Genomic DNA, 18,791 nt, shown 5'->3' on the forward strand with positions numbered 1-18,791 from the left:
CTAATCAGCGCTGAGACCTAGCAGCACGGGCCCTGCATCATTCACAGCAGTAAAGGCCCAGGTCATGACCTCCCTTATAGAGTCTCTGAATGTGTAAGGTAGGACTGTTTAACCACCGACTGAGCAAGTAAGTAATGGGCGACAAGTCAAACCTGGAATTTGTTATCAACATCCTAGAAACTACAATGACTTCTCTTTAACTCAGTTTCTTTATTTTCCTGTGCTTATAACTGGAATTAATTTCAACGATATAATATTTAGCCAGATATACTGTATCTGGACATTTCTCCACATAAATGTCCAGATACAGTATAAGGTTCAGAGTTTGCTGTGTCGGTAACTGTTCAGTACTCCACTTCCTACACATGAATTTTGCCTGGGAATAATTATTTTGTTAACTGATACCAAAAGTCTATCTTAACATGACCAAATACACACAAATAGGATTCAAGCCAAAAATTGTCACACTCGAATTATAATTTTTTTCTGAAATCATATATTTGTGGCATGTTCCAGTTTATACCAACAGCTTTCCTGGCCAAATATGTACCATACTGCATCCTGTGATTAAGCTGGCCGTGAACATGACTTCATTAGATGTGTCAGAGAGACAAATTATTTAATAGCAGTGATTGCTGAGAGGCAGGCCAGAGCATGCATAGCATTCTGTAACAACAAAAGCCTTTTCTGCTGTCCTGAGCTTCGTCCCAGATATTTGCAACACTTGATTGCTTTCCTAAGGGCTTCAGAAGCTATTGTTTTGACTAACCCATACCATGTAGACATTTTGTCAGTTATTAATACTCTGCACTTTGAAAGGCAGAGAAAAACTCCAAATTGTGCATTCGTTCACCTGGGCTGAGGATATCCAGTGGCAGTCGATACACAGAGGGGATCCCATTCTGAAGTTCAAGATGACTTGTTTTGAATGTGTGCTTCTCTCCACCGATAGCAAACAGCAAAGGAGGCGTCAGTGTTTATTGGGAACCCATTTGTGCTAAGCACTCTGCCTGTCTAGAGCATCTCATTTAGGGCTTAAAATGACCTGTTAAGGTAAGTGTCGAATCAATTTTTATGGAACAGAAAACTGCTGCAGAATGGTTACTAACTGGTACGTGGTCACAGAAAATTGTAGGTGGCAGGGACGATGTATGAGCCCAGGTCTCTGTCATTTTAGAATCTGTACACGTTCTGCTAGCTATGTTGTCTCTTCTTCTTGAAGACACTTTTCATGTCTTCCCATTCAATAGATCAAATTTTAAAACCGCAGGTGCCTTTTGTGCTCTCCATAACAGCCTAATGTGAAAACTGTTTTTGAAGAGTGGAGGTGAGCTAGGGGGTAGCAGCAGCCAAAAGGGGAAGGAGAAATGAGAGAAGGGAGAAACAGCCAACACTTGTCAGCACAGACAAATGAAACATAGTGGCTCTCAGCCCCTACTTTTTTATTTGATTACTTTAGAAGGGTCCTTATCTTTGGTTGAATTATATCTCCTTTTTTTCTATTTGCTGAAATATTCTTCATAGTGATTTTAAAACTTTAATATCTGAGTTGCTTACGGGACTGTTTTCATTGTTACTTTTCTTGGGTTGGTTTGTTGTCATTTGGCCCCTTTTTATTGGCAGACATCATAATTTTGTTTAAATGTCGATGTGGTTCATGAAAGAATGCTTATAATGTTTTCCTCCAAATCGGATAGGTTTTCTTTTGGCAGGCAGAGTGTGTACCAGCAAATCACTTTCATTCTGCCCGTCGTTCCTCTCAGGCTCTTAGGCTGATCCACTCAGTTTTTCTCCTATCCTGGGGCTGCAGCCCTTAGTCCTGAAACATGCTTTTTCCAGGACAGTAGCTGAGAGCCCAGACGCTCACCAAGGCCCCTGCCCTGCCTCCCAGCCGCCGCCCTCCGCTGAGTTTCTCTGCGCCGGCCTGTGGCTCCTCGTGTACCCCGTTAGCGCAGTTACCTCCCCTTTGGGATTTTGTCCCTCCGATCGCAGCTGCCTTGGCCACACCTGACCTTCACCCTCTGACTGCTCCCTTCTAGTCTACTCGAACCCCCTTCACGATGAAAGAGCAAATTCCCTCCGGAAAATACCTGGGCGACTCTGCTGCTCACACTGGTGTGCTTTTCTTCCTCGGGGATCACAGCCCTTCCAGTCTCACCTAGCTGCTTGCCCTCCAGTGCTTTCCAGCAGTTCTTTCCTGTATTTCATCCAGCTTTATAATTATTTTTTTTTCCAGGGTGTTAGTTCAACATAACTTATTGCAATATGGCTGGAACCAAAATTTTGCTTCTTTTCAGAGGGCTCCCTGTGAGCTACAGTTTTAAGGGCAAATGGAGCTGAAGCTTATCTCGGAAACCTTTATTGTTTTGTATTTCCTAATTTTTTATCACTTGAAACTTCCATATACATATGTATCCAAGATCCCGGGCTGCTGTGCCTTCTCAAGACTGGGTAAATGTAGAATGTCTTCCCCATCGTTCCATACCCTAGGGAAAGCCTCGTGCTCTTCGCAAGCACACTGTCACTTCGAGGGGAGGTTATGTGCTGATGGAACCGCAGGTGGGATTCATGCTCTGTTTGCAGCTCTGATCTGGAGTCAGGCAGTGAGGAGCCCGGCTCCTCTTAATTTCCATGCACACGCAAGCAAAAATATCCAGTCACACAGGGTTTCCGTCGGTTGAAGCCCTGTTGAAGGCTGGTCAGTGGTTTCTAGAGGGAAGACTATGTGCATAATAGAAATGCAAATAATATAAATAACTTTTCTATGCAGTGTCCTTATTCTTAAAAACCATGAGGCCGCTCTGCCACTCTGTTTAGCCCCTTTGCTCTTGCCTCTCTCCGGTCCTCTCTTCCATGCTCTCCCTTCATCCCCAAGTTCCCCATTGTTCCTGATACATATTAGCTCAGCTGTCTTCTTGGTTGTCTTGTGCCTTTCTAATTTTGCCTTCTAGATGTCACCTTTTACCCCAAGCCGCTTACAACCGATCAGGTGACATGGAGAATTATCAGAACATCTGGGTAAAGAGGAGACTGATAGTCCACCCATTTTGCAATAAATACCAAAAAGCATTTTAAGAAATAGTCACAACTAAAATATGCATGTACCAGTAAGATATGACAACTAGAACTGTGGTAAATTACATGTTAGAGTGACAGTTCATCCAATCCTCATGGGAAAAATCATTAAAATGCATAAACTATTTTCTAAGTCTGTGAAAAGACTAGATAGCACTGTTTTGACCTCCTGCTAATTATGCATTTTATGCACCCAGTGCATTTTCTATATTTGCCCTCCTGAATGGCCAGTAATGACAGATTAATTGAGCATCTCTCTCTATGCAATTTATGAGAAATATGCTTCACTGCTTCTCATGGTAAACCCTATAAAACTGATTTTAGCAAAAAGTCATGTATTGTTGGTTGTGAAATTTAGTTTGCCTTAACATAAGAATTTTGAATTTGTGATAAGCAAGTAAAATGATTAAAGTATCTAAAATATGTTTTTCAAAAATTAATTAAGGCTAATACATTAAAGATCAGATATTGATATGGCTACATATAAACATCTTATGTGCTTTGCACACAAAAGACACTGACTTAGTGGTGGGGTTGTGATTGCGGAGCAATGAATGGCAATGGTTGTTGAAAAACTATGATAAATTTTCCAGTGTTACCTTACTGAGGGGTTTCTCAGTGATGAAACCCATGGTATTTTAAATGTGCTGAGTTCCTCATTTTTTCCTCAACTTTCCACTATTGTCATATAATCTGACCAGCATAAGAAAATAGTCTCCTCCTTCAGTCTCCCCACCTCTTTAGCATAGGGAGGAATATTTCTTCAGTTTCCTGAGGGTCAGTGACCTCTAGGTGAAGGTCTTTGAACTCCCATCTCCAAAAATAGCACAAGAAACCTCCGAAGTTCAGAGAAGGTCCCTGAAGTGGAGACAAGGGGGTCTTTGAGGACCACTCACTTTCAGCAGCTTTTCTTCACTTTTGACATATTTGATGCTACTCGAGTGGTTTATGGTGCTGACCCCATAGCAGCTCAAAACTTAAACATTTATTGTATTCTAATCCCCAACAACACACACTCTATATCAAGCACCATGCTTAAAGTGTAGTTAAAAAAAATTAAATATCTCAGAGTCTTGACCCTCAAATTAAACAAATGCATACATAAACACAATTAATTGCCAATGCTCCAGATTGGTCAGATGCATTAGTTAAGACATATATAAATAAACATAATTGAGTGTAAAAGTACTATCCTAATGGAGGAGTCGACCAGCCCATGGGAATAGCGCGCGTGTGTGTGTTTTTGTGTGTGTGTGTGTGTGTGTGTAGTAGGTGCTGAAACATCTCTCTCTGACCATGACAAACGAGAAGTGATATAATGGTTCTCCCTGCCTCTATTCTCATTCCCTTACCACCCTCTTTCCTCAAGGCTAAGGAGCCATTTTTCCAAAACCATAAATTGGATGTCATTCTGTTGCTTAAAATATTCCAATGGATCCCCATGGACTGTTAAAATCCAGACTTCTTACCATGACTTTCAAGATCCTGTGCATCCAACCCCTGCTTGCCTCTCAAACACACCTGATGCCATCCTGCGCCCAGCATTCTACTCCAGCACACGGGCCTTCTTTCCCTTCCTTTTGCGTGCCAGGCTCCTGCCTGCCTCTTCTGCCTCAGGGCCTTTGCACTGCTACTCCTTCTTCGTGCAGCGCCACTCCTCTGTCCTTACCTCTCCCACTTATCCTCTGTCATATCACCTTATTTATCTTTTTCATAGCATCCAGCAAAACCTGAAGTTATTTTAATATGTATATTTTCTTGTTCATGGTCAGTTTCTCCTGCCAGAATTTCTCCTTCATAAAGGCTTTGTCATGCTCTATTCTATATCTTCCATGCCTAAGTCAGCTCCTAATGCAGAATCAACATGTAGTATATATTCAATGCTTGAATGAGGAAATGTCAAAAAGTTTACTTGGACTTGGTACCTAAATGAAATTTTGAGAAAATGAATAAAGTCTTGAAGACAGCGGCCTATGTAGCTAGTAAATGGAGTCTAAAATGAAAAGTTAAGGGAATTTAGAATTATATTTCTTAGAAGTCACAAAGCCAAAGAGAATATCAATAGTAGAATTTAAAAGACAAATTGAAAGAACAGCTAAATTGAAAAACAGCTATTTTTCACTTCCCCTAAGTTCAGGACAAGAGGTTTTTCAGAAGCCATAGGACAAATTTAAGCTGAATAATAGGGGGGAAAATACTTTGCAATCTAGTGTAATTATGCCAGGTGGTTTGATATAATAGGATGTGTTAAGATGAAAAAGAATCTACCTTCAGACCAAAGCTAACTCTTTTTTTGGTAGAAATAGATGTACTATTATAACACTAATACCCTGGAAAGTTGAGAATCAATACTGTCACCCATTAAATCAATCTGAACTATTATTCCCCTCATTTTTATTGCCTGGGGCATGAGGCTACCAACTTCTGGGGTGAAATAAATTCACATGTGGAAACCTCCAGGGTCTAGTAAAGTTGCTTATCTATGGTTAGAAAATACTTCATCAAAATCTAATACATAGATCTGTTTCCGTTAGTGGTAAACTGTGAGGTGTAGGGTCTGTAATATATTTATGATGGAAAGTGGGCAAGCATTTCTCAAGGCATTGGCATTAGTGGTATCTGAATATAAGTTTATATTTCTATCTGGGTCTGGACCCCATGCTTTAATATGCAAAGGTGAATCTTCATTTCTAGTTTTATGTTTTTAGAATGCAGCCTCTATCTCAAATGCAAATATCATTGGGAAAAGCGTCTAATTCTCATTCACTGTTGAGCTCTGTCCACTTGAACCTCTTGGCACTAGACAATTTCTTGTGTAATTAAGCTTTTCTATATCCATGAGTTTTGAGTCCATGCTTCCTCCTTTAGAAAAAAATGAGCCTGAAAAGATCTTTCAAGTGAAGTCTGTGATTTGCCAACATCACTCGCCTCCTATGTGACTGTATTACAGTTTAATTCAAGATTGTACTGAAAAGGGAGAGATTTCCAAAGGAGAGACTTGGTTTAAATTTAGTCTCATTTCAGTCTAAAATAAGATTGGGCTGCTTGAAACCATTTTTCTTGAAAATGATTTACCGAATAGTAATAATTTTAAAAATCAGATCTGACAGCCCAGATATAAGCTTAGCTCTTCAAGAGTAGCCTGTGTATAGGTGCATCTGCTGGCACTGCCTTGTGCAATAAGAGAACATAATTAATTCTGCACCTTTCTGAGATCACTGTTCATAGAAAATTGCATATTGAGGGACTCAAGTGTCATTTTATCACGTCAGCTTTCCTTGCCATCCCAGGCCCAACGTGTGTTCTGTTTGTCAGTTTTGTGTTTTTAAATACTCTCTCTTAGGGAGCGGAAATCCCTCCTAGAAATAATACCTTGTAGTGAATGGTTTTACCTACCATACACTTTTATGGTGCTTCTGACAGTGTCACGTGTGATAGGAAAAGCTCAGTAAGTAATGGCCTGAACATTTTACTTGCATCCAGTATTTTTTATGTTCTGACATTTTCCCAGCTTTATCTATGTTCTGAAATGCTGGTGGGTTCAGAAGTTGCCGCAGACTTAGTACTTGAAAAAAGAGAGAGTGTTTCGATCGGTGTCCCCAACGCCTAGTATTTTGTTTATGCTCACGGTGTTGGGTTCATGAAGACTGCTGTTAATCTTGCACTTCTTGACACATCCCACTTACTCAGACTGCAGCAAAATGACCCACAGTGCCCTGTTCTCTTCTTAGTGATTGCCTCTGCTTGTTGCACCATTCCCTCCATCATCACCAGTCTTGTCCCCCTCTCCTTCCCCCTTGAGGAAGATCTCAAGGAGCACTGGACTCCACTGGACTCTAAATATACCTTCCCTTCTAACCCTGAACTTTTCTCTTGCTTCGCCCCAGGCCTGAGAGAGATAAAGGCTTTCTATGCCCTAAAGTTGTGAAACAAAAGAAAGCAGCTACTCTCACTGTTTCTCAAACTACAGACTGATACATTTTAAAATTCTTATTTTAGGACAAAGCTAGTGGGACATTGGCAAAAAGGCCAGCCTGAGAATCCTGGTAAGTTCTGGAGTGATTTGGAATGAGGACATTGACTGTAGGCAGTAGAAATCCAACTCAAATAGAGCAGTTGGAGGCAAAGGAGATTTCTTGTAAGGATTCCAAGTATTTCAGCAACACTTTCTTAGAAACCATCATATATTTATATATACATATATATATATATATATGTATACACACACACACACACACACACACACACACACACACAGAAAATAGAGCTCACACAGAAAGCACTGACCACCATGAATGGGCTCAGGTTTCATCTCCTCTGGATTCTCCTCTGTGTAACCTTTTGTCCATCAAATAGCATGACCCATGTGTTGCAAAGAGATCAGCCACTTTGATGACATCTGAGTATTTCAGCTTGTGTTTGCAAGTTGAACCATGAGCAGTTAGACTGGGTTGGGAAAGTCAAAGGATAAAAGGCCACCTGCCATCCAATAAACAAGACAAAAAAGTCTTTCTTTCCCTACTTCCCTGGTTGCTTCCATCCTGCAGGGAACAGCAGATGTTCCGCCTGAAATAAGAAGTGTCAGATTAGCGTATGCACAAGCATACACACAAATAGACAGGGCTCAACTTAATGTCCATCCCTTGAGAACAAAAAATGACCGAGGCTACATCTATCAGGAATCCTCAAACCTGCCCCACTGTTACTTGGGGAAAGCCCAGAATCCTCCATCCGACACTGCAGTCTTGATGGTTATTTAAGCCTTAGAAGTGCAGAGCTTGCCCTCATTTAAGTTCTATAGTCTGGGTGACAGAGCCCTGCCCTCCTGACAAAGACTCTATGAAATGAAGACAGTGTTGATGCTGCTGATGGTATAGTAGCTCCTAGGAGCCAAGCTATATGCTAAGCACTGTATAAACATGAATGTATTTGATTCTCACAACAACTTGGAGACACATTGTTAAGTTCATGTACTAGATGAGACTAGTTAAGGGTGAGAGAGGTAAAAAATTGGCCTGGAGTCCCTCAGCAAGAAAGCAAGGGAGGTCAGAAAACGTAATTTCAGTCCCAACCCACCTCACTCCAAAACCCAGCTGAAACTTAGTGTAAATTAATCCATCAAAACAAAGCTATAAATTCTTGCTTTGCCCCCTTAATCCCATGAGCACTGAATGCCTGCTGTATAATAGGTTAACGGAGCATTCACAGGAAACACGTTCCCGTAGGAATATAAGCTTCACATACCAAATATGTAAGTTAAAAAATGAACCACAGAGCTTTTTGATAATTCATCGAGCTGTATTCTTTTGATTTGTGCACTTTCTCCCTGTATATTATACTTTAATGCAAACGTTTTTTTAAAAATGAATCGTAAGAATTCAACCAAGTTACCAGTGGAGAATTCAGTTGTATACATATAAGTTCCTTGAAAACAATATCTCTGTAATCCTTTTTGTAGTGAAATTGGTGGCAGACACTGTGTGCCTGATGAATGCTTATTAGAATTTAATTCATTCACTTATATGTATACATATTTTTATATCCACAGAATAATAGAAGTTTACACCAGAAGGAACCATATATACCATCAAATGAAACTCAGATTCTCTTTTGATTACAAAGTGCCTTAAGGGGAAAGGAAAAGAAAATTTATTCACTCACAGAATTAAAAATCCAGTTATTGTTTAGTTACATAATATGAGTGAATTATATACCTAAATGAGGTAGAATATTCCCTGTGCACAGTCAAAATCTACTTTCACTTTTGGATGACATCTCCCATGAACCACACCAAGCATATGTTTCAAATAAGCCTCAATCAAAACATCGAAATGTATCTCATTGAGTTTTAATTTCTCTTGTCAACTAAATAGTATATCTACTGGCAAGGAAAGGATGCTAATGTTTATTAAGTATGTATTTCGAACAAGGCGATTTACCTACATTACCTCATCTAATTTAAATTTTAATTCTTGAGAGTTTGGATTATGTTTTTGATTTATAAATGACAGAACTGGGGTGTCCTGGGTGTCTTCGTAGTCCACTGCCTTAGATTACATAATTAGTGAAAGAATCAAACAGTATAAAATCAAGTCAAAGTCTCCCTGGCCAGGTGGCTCAGTTGGTTGGAGCACTGTCGGTACACCAAAAGGTTTCAGGTTCTGTTCCCGGTCAGGGCACGTACCTAGATTTGGGGGATCTTTCCCTGATCGGGAATAGAACCCGGGTTTGGGGAGTGTATAGAAAGCAACCAATCACTGTTTCTCTCTCTCTCTCTCTCAAATTAATAATAATAATTTTTTAAAAAGCATGTCCTCAGGTGAGTGTTGAAAAAAAATCAAAGTCAAACTCATATTCCGAATCCCAACCTAGTACACTGGTCCACTAAGCACTCTACTGCAGATCAGAACCTAATTCCCCTAATATGGGCTGGGCTCCTTCACACATTCTGATTTACAGCAGAAGCTAGACTGAATCTTCAGAACAACACTGACTTTAATCTCCTTAACCTTAACACTACTACTTGTCATGTCTCATCAAAAACCCAGTGTGCCTAAGTACTATTTCAGGAAAGATATTTCCCTAACAAGACAAGTAAGACAGCAGAACTATTGTAGTTTGGCCATTCAACTTATCCTCTGCCCAGTAGTAGTGCTTTTACTTGCTCATGAATCTGTCCGTCTATTAAATAACCCTGTGGTCACGGACTAGCTCTCGGAGAATTCTTCCCATTCAAGTATGTGCTTTTCAGCCTGCTAGACACATCATGGCTCTTAACCCATGCCCAAGAGTAAATTTGTGAAATCTCCACTCCAACATGATTTCAAATGTACAAAAGTGTTTCATTCCAGACTCAGTTTCAGCCCTGTAAGGAACTGGAGGCCTTCTTATTTATTGAAGTAAATAAAAATCTCTTTAGAATATGGCTATATCACATTCGCCAACAGACACATCCTCAGTGCTTCCCATGTGTACATGCACACTCACACACACACACGCAGTTATGCAGAGGGGTGAAGTGCATAAGTGAAAGAAGCAATACTTCTAACTTAGAGTTTTGTTCACATCGCTCAATCCATCTGCAAATACTTTACCTGTGCATATGTTTAAAAAAAAGAAAATTTAAACATACTTTTACTCTGTTATTTTTTTGTTCAAAAATTTGATTTCCTGGGATTTGTTGGAATAATTCTGAATATTTTACTGCAGCAACTAGTTCACTGTTTGGGGCTCTGCTAGTCTAGTAATGTTTCTCAGACCATCCTTGGGCATGTGGGACATTTCTTCAGTTAGCCCTCTAATCCCAACGCAGACTCAACTGTCACAGTATAGAGTCCGTGGGTGGCATGATTAAAGCTGTTGTAAATAAACTAAGTTGGTGAAAATTAAATTAAAATTAAAAACAAATTACAAAATCCTAGGATAAACATCTTTCCTAGTGCTTTTCCCGTGAAGTTCCCCCAAAAGGGTGTAGACAGCAGAGAGGGTGACATATGGCGGAGACAGTCTGCTTACACCGCGGAGCAGGCTGTGCTCGGCAGGCAGAGCTGGAGGCCTCCGCTCACATCAGATTCCAGGCATCTTTTGGTCCAGCATTGAAACCCAGCATCCTAGGACACCAAAAAAACCTGCAGCTTTGATGGGAGGAAATAGTAGCCAAGTAGTCAGAAATGTGGAGCAAAGAAGCTGCCAAGTTAGGGGGACAGCTGAAGGACTACCTCGGAATCGTGAATTGGAAGGCCAGCGTGCGGTAATAATGACAACTCTATAAGGGTGGAGGGACCCAGGGAGCCACATCTCTGTCCAGTAAATTGGGATTTATGGGATTTGGTTTCCATGTCATTGAGGAAAATGATTAAGGAAGATTCTGAGATGAACATCTGCAAGATGCTAAGCGTTTAGTGATGTGGTAATCCCACTTGCATGTTCTACCGGGAAGATTAAGGTCTTTAAAAGCAGAGCATATGGTGACCGATCTGTGTCACCGCACTTTGCCAGCATTCGTAAACAGTCTCAAGTCTGACTGGTGCGAAGGAAGCATGTTTATATTCCAGATTATACAGTTTACATATTTCCTTGAGGCTATTAGTCACCCTTCCATCTTGATAGTAGCAAATGTTAGCATCCTATATGGAAAAACAAAAACAGGATTCTGTCCAAAAGAGCAGAGAATGCTAGGTAGCGGCTCGCTACATGTACAGGCTGAATGGCTTGGGACAAGCTGCTTTCCTCCCGTGGGCCTCCAGCTCCTCATCTCTAGCCTAGGTGATCGCTAAGAAACCTGGGTCAGGCTCAATGCTGTAACGTACAACCCCAAGCCTCAGTGACTTAATCCAGGAGGAGAATAAAAGACTTATGAGCTCTGTCTCATCCATGTCACCACGCACAGATGGTGGGCAGATGACAGCTTTTCACAGAGTGATTCAGGGACCCAGGCTTCCTCTATTTGGTGGCTCCATTTTACCTTGAGTTTAAGGTTCCTCTGGAACTGAAAACCCACTAGATACTTTGTACCTGGGCAGCCAGTCAGGTAAGAGAGAGAGTGTGGAGGCGTCCTTGCATCTCTCAGGGGCCAGGCCTAGAAATAGCATTGATCTTTCTGTTCACTTTCCGTCAGCCAGAGTTAGTTGCATGGTTAAGCCTAGGTGCCCACAGTCTGGGAAGTCTATCAAGCTCCAAGAGGACGCAGTTGGGGAGCAAGTAGCCAGCCTGAGTCACATCCCTTCTAGCACTAACTTTCCATTATTTTTTCTTATTCCAGTTTAAGAAAGCTTTTAAACATGAGAAAGGTGCACAACCAAATTAAATTATTTGGCTTTGCTCTGTATGTGATTTATTTTATTACTATGCTTTTGTTTTGCCGTGAATGAGAATATGTCCTTTAGGAAACACAGAATTGGCACACTTGACACATTTAGTATTTTAAGGAAAAGGTGAGAAGTGGCACATGAATGCAGCTTGCTGGGTATATATGAGTGTGCCGTCATTTTATGAAAGCCTGGCTTATCAGAATAGGAATCTCCCAAATTCATTGACAAACAGGAGGGCATTCATACCTTAAAATACTTCTTGAATTTTTCTAAGTTACCACAGAGTGATTTTGATGGTACTTCCTCTCAAGTAAAAGTAGATTTTTGTTTAGAAATTCTGAAATTAACATAAAGCGAAGAGTGAGAGGAGGAGAAGTTTAAGGACAATGCTTTAGAGCCAGTGCTAAGTAGAAACTGCACCTCCTGAGGATCTAATGGCAATTTATGGGGAAAACATGACTTCCTCTGTGGGGCCCCACATGCCTTATTTTGGAAGGATTCTTATTACCAAAAAATGTGGTGTGTCTACACAGTTCAACTACGGCCAGAATTAATCCTTCCAAGAATCCAACACTGCCAGTTTCCTGCAGCCCCCAAAGAAACAACTTATCAAGCAAAGTTCGACCCAGTAAATTGGAAAGTTGAAGGAACTGGTTTGCACAAGTTTTGTGTAAATAGTTATGACAGCATCATCTTTCTAATGGAGTCACTCGTGCATAGTTTGTGATCATGGATATCACTCGGAGAGAAAGGTTTGTTCTGAATAGAATTACATGTATACGTTTCATGTGTATAACTAAAGGAATAATGTCTTTGTATGAATCTGTAAGTGAGTTAGATAGTTCTGTAAATTCAGAATGGCCCCACTATAAGCAGGTATGCCCATTCTAAGTGGATATGCCGTATTCACTGTTCTCATGGTCATGAAGAGAAGTTCCTCAATGGATAGCACTGTGATTTCCCCCAAACTTGGGAATAACCATTCTGTGACTAGGTTGCCACATGAAACTGTAAAAGCTTATTTGCATGGTGCAACTTCAGGAAAGGGATCATTGCTTCACCTCTCCCCACAAATCTCTCCCTTAAATTCCTCACTGTTTATTTTTAAAGTTTAAGGAAAAGTCTATTCTATGATAAAAACTCAGGCTCAACATATATATATATATGTAAGAAAACAAATAGAAAATACACACATTGTATAAATAAGTAGAGAATGACACCCTCTCCCCACACAGACACACAGAAACATGCTTTAGGTGAGAACATTATTAGGAAAGAGACCTAGAGAAGGAAATAAGATATATCAGATATACTTTACCTATGACAATTTTTGTTCTGGGAACTTCCTAGAGCACCACTGAGAAAGCAAATATGCCAAATCAGACACCTTTCTTCCTAAATTACAATGGCTTGTAATCCCATTGTGAATTCTCACAAAGACTTGTTTTTAGTCCATATATAATTAGTGAATAGTGTCTTCCTTACAGTGTTCCACACATCACCTTTGAAGACAACAAACTAGCATGGGAAGCTTGGCCTCACATCTGCTAATTGTGAGACTGGCTTCCTTTCCTAGAAATTGTTGACTATCTGGTAAAAGTATGAATATTATAATGAATAATATTCTTCATGTTAAAGTTTCAAAGGTTTTTTTAATAAAAAGAAAATGCATCCATTTGGTAGTGTAGAAGCTGCCTATGACCCCACTATTGTGGTCCTGTATCAGGCCTCTCATTCTCTGTGGCTCGGTGAGCTTAACCGAGGCACTGTGGTTCAGATAAGAAGAGACGCTCATTTCATTATGCCGGTTCAAACACTGTCTTTGACACGGAGGGCTGTCTACCTTTTTGTTACAGTGTATAATTGACAATAGGCTTCCCAGGCTGCAAATTAGGCATTTCGCATTCACTTTAACAGTGGCATCGGGAGTTGTGATGCCCAGACTTCTCCCACCAAATCAAGCATCTTTCTTCACCGACCTGCTCCAGAACCGAAGTACTCAGCGTGTATCCTGAAAATCTTATGAAACCAGCTATTGTGTTTCCTTACAATTACAGAGTAGCTGATTTTACAGGCTAACCAGGAGCCATTGTCCCCTAATCAGAAGCGGGTCACTGAGGGGCATGGGATCCTAGCTCAATATAATGAGTTTAAACTGTGTAAATTCTTTTAACATGATTACCTGCTGAACTCCCAAATCATTGAATTTGGTACATCGCTCCTTGAACCTGAAATCTTTATATATGTCACCGCCAAGAGACTTCTCGTTAGTTTGCTTCACATTTCTTTCTAGAATGATATGGACCAAATATTAGTAAATAGCTCTCTCTCCCAAGTCATCCTGCATTTTTCAGGTGTTTAGGTAAGTGTTAAATGACTCCTTTGGGTTTCCTTTACATTTCAAGGCCTTGGGATCCATGCCTTTGAATTTAGGAATAAAAAATTAAAATCATGCCTGAGTGCCTTTGTATAAATTGTCAATGTCTTATTGACTATTCATACCCATGAACCATCTGAAAATGTCTTGTTGTATTTAAGAGGAGCAGATAAAGGGGTTGAGAGAGAAAATAATAGAATGTCAAACCCTGACTTTATGTGGAGTATTCCACCTGCGGTTGTTCCAGGAAAATTGTGTTTTTGTGGCCCTTCTGCTAGGAGAGGTTTGGAGGAAACTCGTATTTCAGAAGTTTATGGCCTCTTTGTTAAGGAGTCCTACATACATTTTAGTTTCAAGTTGTACAAACCCATTTTTAGGAATGTTTAGATATCCATGACCTAGCTAATAATGCCCTATTCCTCACTCACCCAGTTCAAAGGAAATTTTTCTTCATAATCAAGATATCAATAATAATGCAATTATCACTTAATAACATGAATTACTCTTTAAGGCAGACACTGGACCGAGTACTTAACAAATGCAATAATGTGAGGACTTATTTCATTATAAATTCTATGTGAGAGTTCCATTTGGATGATGGGATGGGACTCGCTGCCCAGCAGGCTCCGGGAGCTTTTTCCGCCCTGGAGAAACAGAGTCCCAGAAGTCATGACACCACCCAGCAGTCACTTCTGGCAGGAACATTGAGCTTTATGGCCAGAAGGAAGCAGGAAGAGGTGTGAGCAAAGGGGTGGGGAGAGTTTCAATGAGAATTGAGAGAGAGGCACCTTTGTTACTGATAATAAAATGAAAAAGGAGGGGTAATTTTTAAAGTTACTGTGGGTTATTAAATGTATTGCCTTTAAGGTTCTTGAAAGATACACACAAAAAGAAATATTTTTAATTGTTTTTGATTGCTATACTGCGTTAGTCTTAATGTGACACAACGCCAGGTGTGTCCAACTGAGTCTCTGAGATTCGTTCACTTTGCACATATATATCTCATTTAATCCTCAAAATAACTCTAGATCTTATCATCGTTATTAAGAGGAAGAAAGGAAACTCAAAGAATTTTGACTGACAGTTAGTGACACTGGTTCCAGCCAATGGAACGTAAGTAAAAGTGATGTGGCACTTCTCTCACACACCCTATATACCTTCCCCATACTCTCTTTCCCACGCAGCCAACAGGATGAGACCATATGACGGCAGGACCACAGAACAGAAGGAGCCTGTGTCCCTGAATCACTACTTAGAGGGAAATTGCTTGACACATCAAACTGTACATGAATGAGAAATAAAAGTATTTGCATTAAGCCAAAGAAACTTAGTACATTAATTATTACCTCAGTATTACCTATCTTATCCCAAATAACATGCTTCCCAAGGTTACATAGCTAATGAGTGACAGGACCAGGAAAATCGCAGCTCCTAACAACTATGTTTTACTACCTCCTAAGTGGGTCCCATCCCCAGCACACAGTTTTTATTATAATATACACGGATAAGAGGTTTTATGGTGATTCCTACACTATAGCTCTGTAGCTGATTCTACAGCTCTAACAGTTAGTAAACATTAAGTTCAGGACTCGATTACTTGACTTGTGCTTTCCACATCAGAAGCGATATGTTTACCTAGGGGAAGAGAATTCTCCTCTAAATCTTAATAGTTTGTCTTGACCTCAAGGCTCAATGTGAAATTGGGGAATGTCAAAATCATCAGTTTTTTTCATTAAAATCTCATTTCTGTGTCTAAGTTATATAACCAACAGAGGAAACAATAGAAACTATATTACCCACTTAGGGGTTCAGACCAGTCGCAAAGATCTCTTCTTTAGATTAGATGGTGGTGAACTCTCAAACCTGTTTAGTGGAAAATGAACGTTCCCTATTCAAAGCCTAGCCCCCAGAGGTTTCCATTTACTCCTTCCATCTGCCACCTGCAGTTGGTTATCATTCACTACTTACTGGCGCCTTCACTTGAGTCTACAAGATAAAGAAGCAGTTCAGAAATGAAAACTAGACCTATTAATTTGCTACTTGCCTGTATTAGATGCTAATTATGTATGATTTTATAAGAGCGGACATTTTAACTATGTAAGTTATGGGGTTATATGTGAGTATCCTTCATTCATATTCTCTTTATCCCAAACAGCCACCCATACTGGTTATGTTGCTGTCCAGTGAACAAGACAAAATCTGTGCTAATCCCCTTTTTCTCACTGAGGACACACGTTCCTTCAGTCTGCTTCATGACTGAATCAATATGGCATTATTAACAAAGCAGAGGGTTCCGTGAATCAGCCGGAAAGAAGAGCCTTGTAATTCCCATCTCATTTCCCAGCTGAGCAATTAGCTATAGATAACATGCTTACTAGAGCCCTTTGGTGTCTTATGAGATTGCACAGTTGAGAAGACATTTGCAGGTTCAGACAGGGGCTTATAATTCTGACCTGTGGAGCTAGTAAATGGTGGGAATAGATTTGCCCCCTTCCTTGGACCAGTGGCTCACCGGGTCACAGTTTAGGATTCTTAGGTCTATGTGATGGGTTTCATTCACATTTGCTCCCTTCCTGCTTCATAGTTGTCAACTTCTTGGAGGTTCGGCCTCTTGAAATGAACTTGAGAGTAAGGAGAGTTTATTGATAATGTCTCACTATTAATGAAAAAATCAGGTTTCTTCTAGAGGTGGGTCATTAGCATCCCATGAGAGGCTGGGCCCCAAATGTTATTGGTAATCTCTCAAAATTCACAGGTGTTTTAATTGGTAGGGAAAATAGATGAAAGAAATCAGAGAGCTCCCTTTCCAACCAAAAGAACTCATTAAAATCCTAATAGAAGGAAAATTAATATGCAGGGGTTTAACAGCTTAAGGAAAAAATGAGTCGGATGGCCCAGGTCAGGTATGAGCCTATGAAACTCTTACAGGAATGCCTCCATTCAGTAAAATAGAAACCATTACAGAATACAATGGTATCTTTCACATCTAAAATTCTTAATTTTAGTATGTTTGACTTGCATTTATAATTCAAGCTCGAAAGTAGGATTTTTGAGGCCTCATTTACACGATTTATTTTTTAAGATTGTGAATTGGTTTTATTTATAGCAGATTGTGTGAGTACCAAGAGACCATTTCTCCACTACTGGTTCTTCGTGCCAATGCGCAGTATTTTTTCAATTTGAGAGCCCTTCCTCTCAGATCTCATTGGACTTGCAGAGTACTAGAGTAATTTAAGCAGTTAGGTTGGGGGAAATAAAGGAGGGGGGAAAAAGCTACGTGGAAACCTTTTAAATCAATTTACCATAGCGGAGAATGTACTTTGTTCCCAGTCTACAAGGTTATAAAGCTTTACCTCTCTGTTCATGATAACCTTACACCGAGACACACTCCTGAGAGAATATTCTTGCCCATACTTGGTTTCTTCTATTCTAACAGACAGAAGAGTACAATTCTAAGGTCTCACTTGGGCTGGCCTTCAACCTTTTTTTACCTCTGTCAAGACTTGATTACAGCCAGGCGGGTGTTGCTCAGGGGTTGAACATTGACCTAGGATCCAGGCAGTCTGGGTTAGATTCCCAGTCAGGGCACATGCCCGTGCTGTGGGCTCGATCCCCAGTAGGGGGCTTGCAGGAGGCAGCCGATCAATGACTCTCATCATTGATGTTTCTGTCTCTCTCCCTCTCCCTTCCTCTCTCTGAAATCAATAAATACATATTAAAAATAATTTTTTTAAAAAAAGACTTTATTACAATTTCCATTCCTTCTCTTATGTCTGATTTACTTCCCTTTAATCTTCCCAACCTCTGTTATTTCAATCTTTTTTGTTAAATCATTCCCATAAGAGATTGCCAGAAACTCTTCCATTTGTCTTAAAAGGTATAAAACTTTCATGTAGGAGGGACTCAAAATTGGATAAGACTGCCTTCCTCAAAACTTTCAAAAACTTGGAGTCTTACTCTAGTTGCTAGAACCAAAAAATGCAATTGATAAACACTTTCCATCCAAAGGTTGTATCCATGCATTTTCCACCCCCTGGGGAGAGAATGCCTAGAATTCATCAGATTTCCTGAAAGTTCTGGGACTCCGAGAAGATTAAAGAAGTGGTTGGGTAAGTTAGTATCATGAGTTTTTAGGTCTGCTTTGTGGCAATCATCAAACCCTGTGCCAGATTAAATTCCACAGTACAACAAACATTTAGTCTTTCAGCCCAAGTAATAGAATTAACTGCTAGAGAAGGTACTGAAGAAAACTTACGATCCTGTGTAAGGTGCACAGAGAGGCAGGATACTTGGCTTCTGGTAGAGATTCTGCCACTAACGTGATACATGAATTAAGCAAGTTATCTCATCTTCTTGAGCTTCAGTTTCTGCATCTCTAATTAGGGAGTTGGACTAACTCAGTGGTTTCAAACCTGACCTGGAGACCAAGGCCCCACCCACCACCAACTGAAAGAGACTTGCTGGAGTTGGCGCTCTAGAATCTTATTATTTTAGGAACACTTCTCAAAACATTCTATTATCTGCCAGGT

General features: G+C 40.2%; 1 protein-coding gene across 1 annotated transcript in view; it reads left to right on the plus strand.

Annotated features, from left to right (window-relative positions):
• The window catches only part of KCNH8 (potassium voltage-gated channel subfamily H member 8), a 235,979-nt gene that overhangs the window by 193,816 nt on the left and 23,372 nt on the right, over positions 1-18,791 (plus strand). The gene's annotated exons all lie outside the window — the stretch shown is intronic.

The sequence above is a fragment of the Miniopterus schreibersii genome (genome assembly GCF_964146895.1).
Source record: "Miniopterus schreibersii genome assembly, chromosome: 15".
In the NCBI taxonomy this organism is placed as follows: domain Eukaryota; kingdom Metazoa; phylum Chordata; class Mammalia; order Chiroptera; family Miniopteridae; genus Miniopterus; species Miniopterus schreibersii.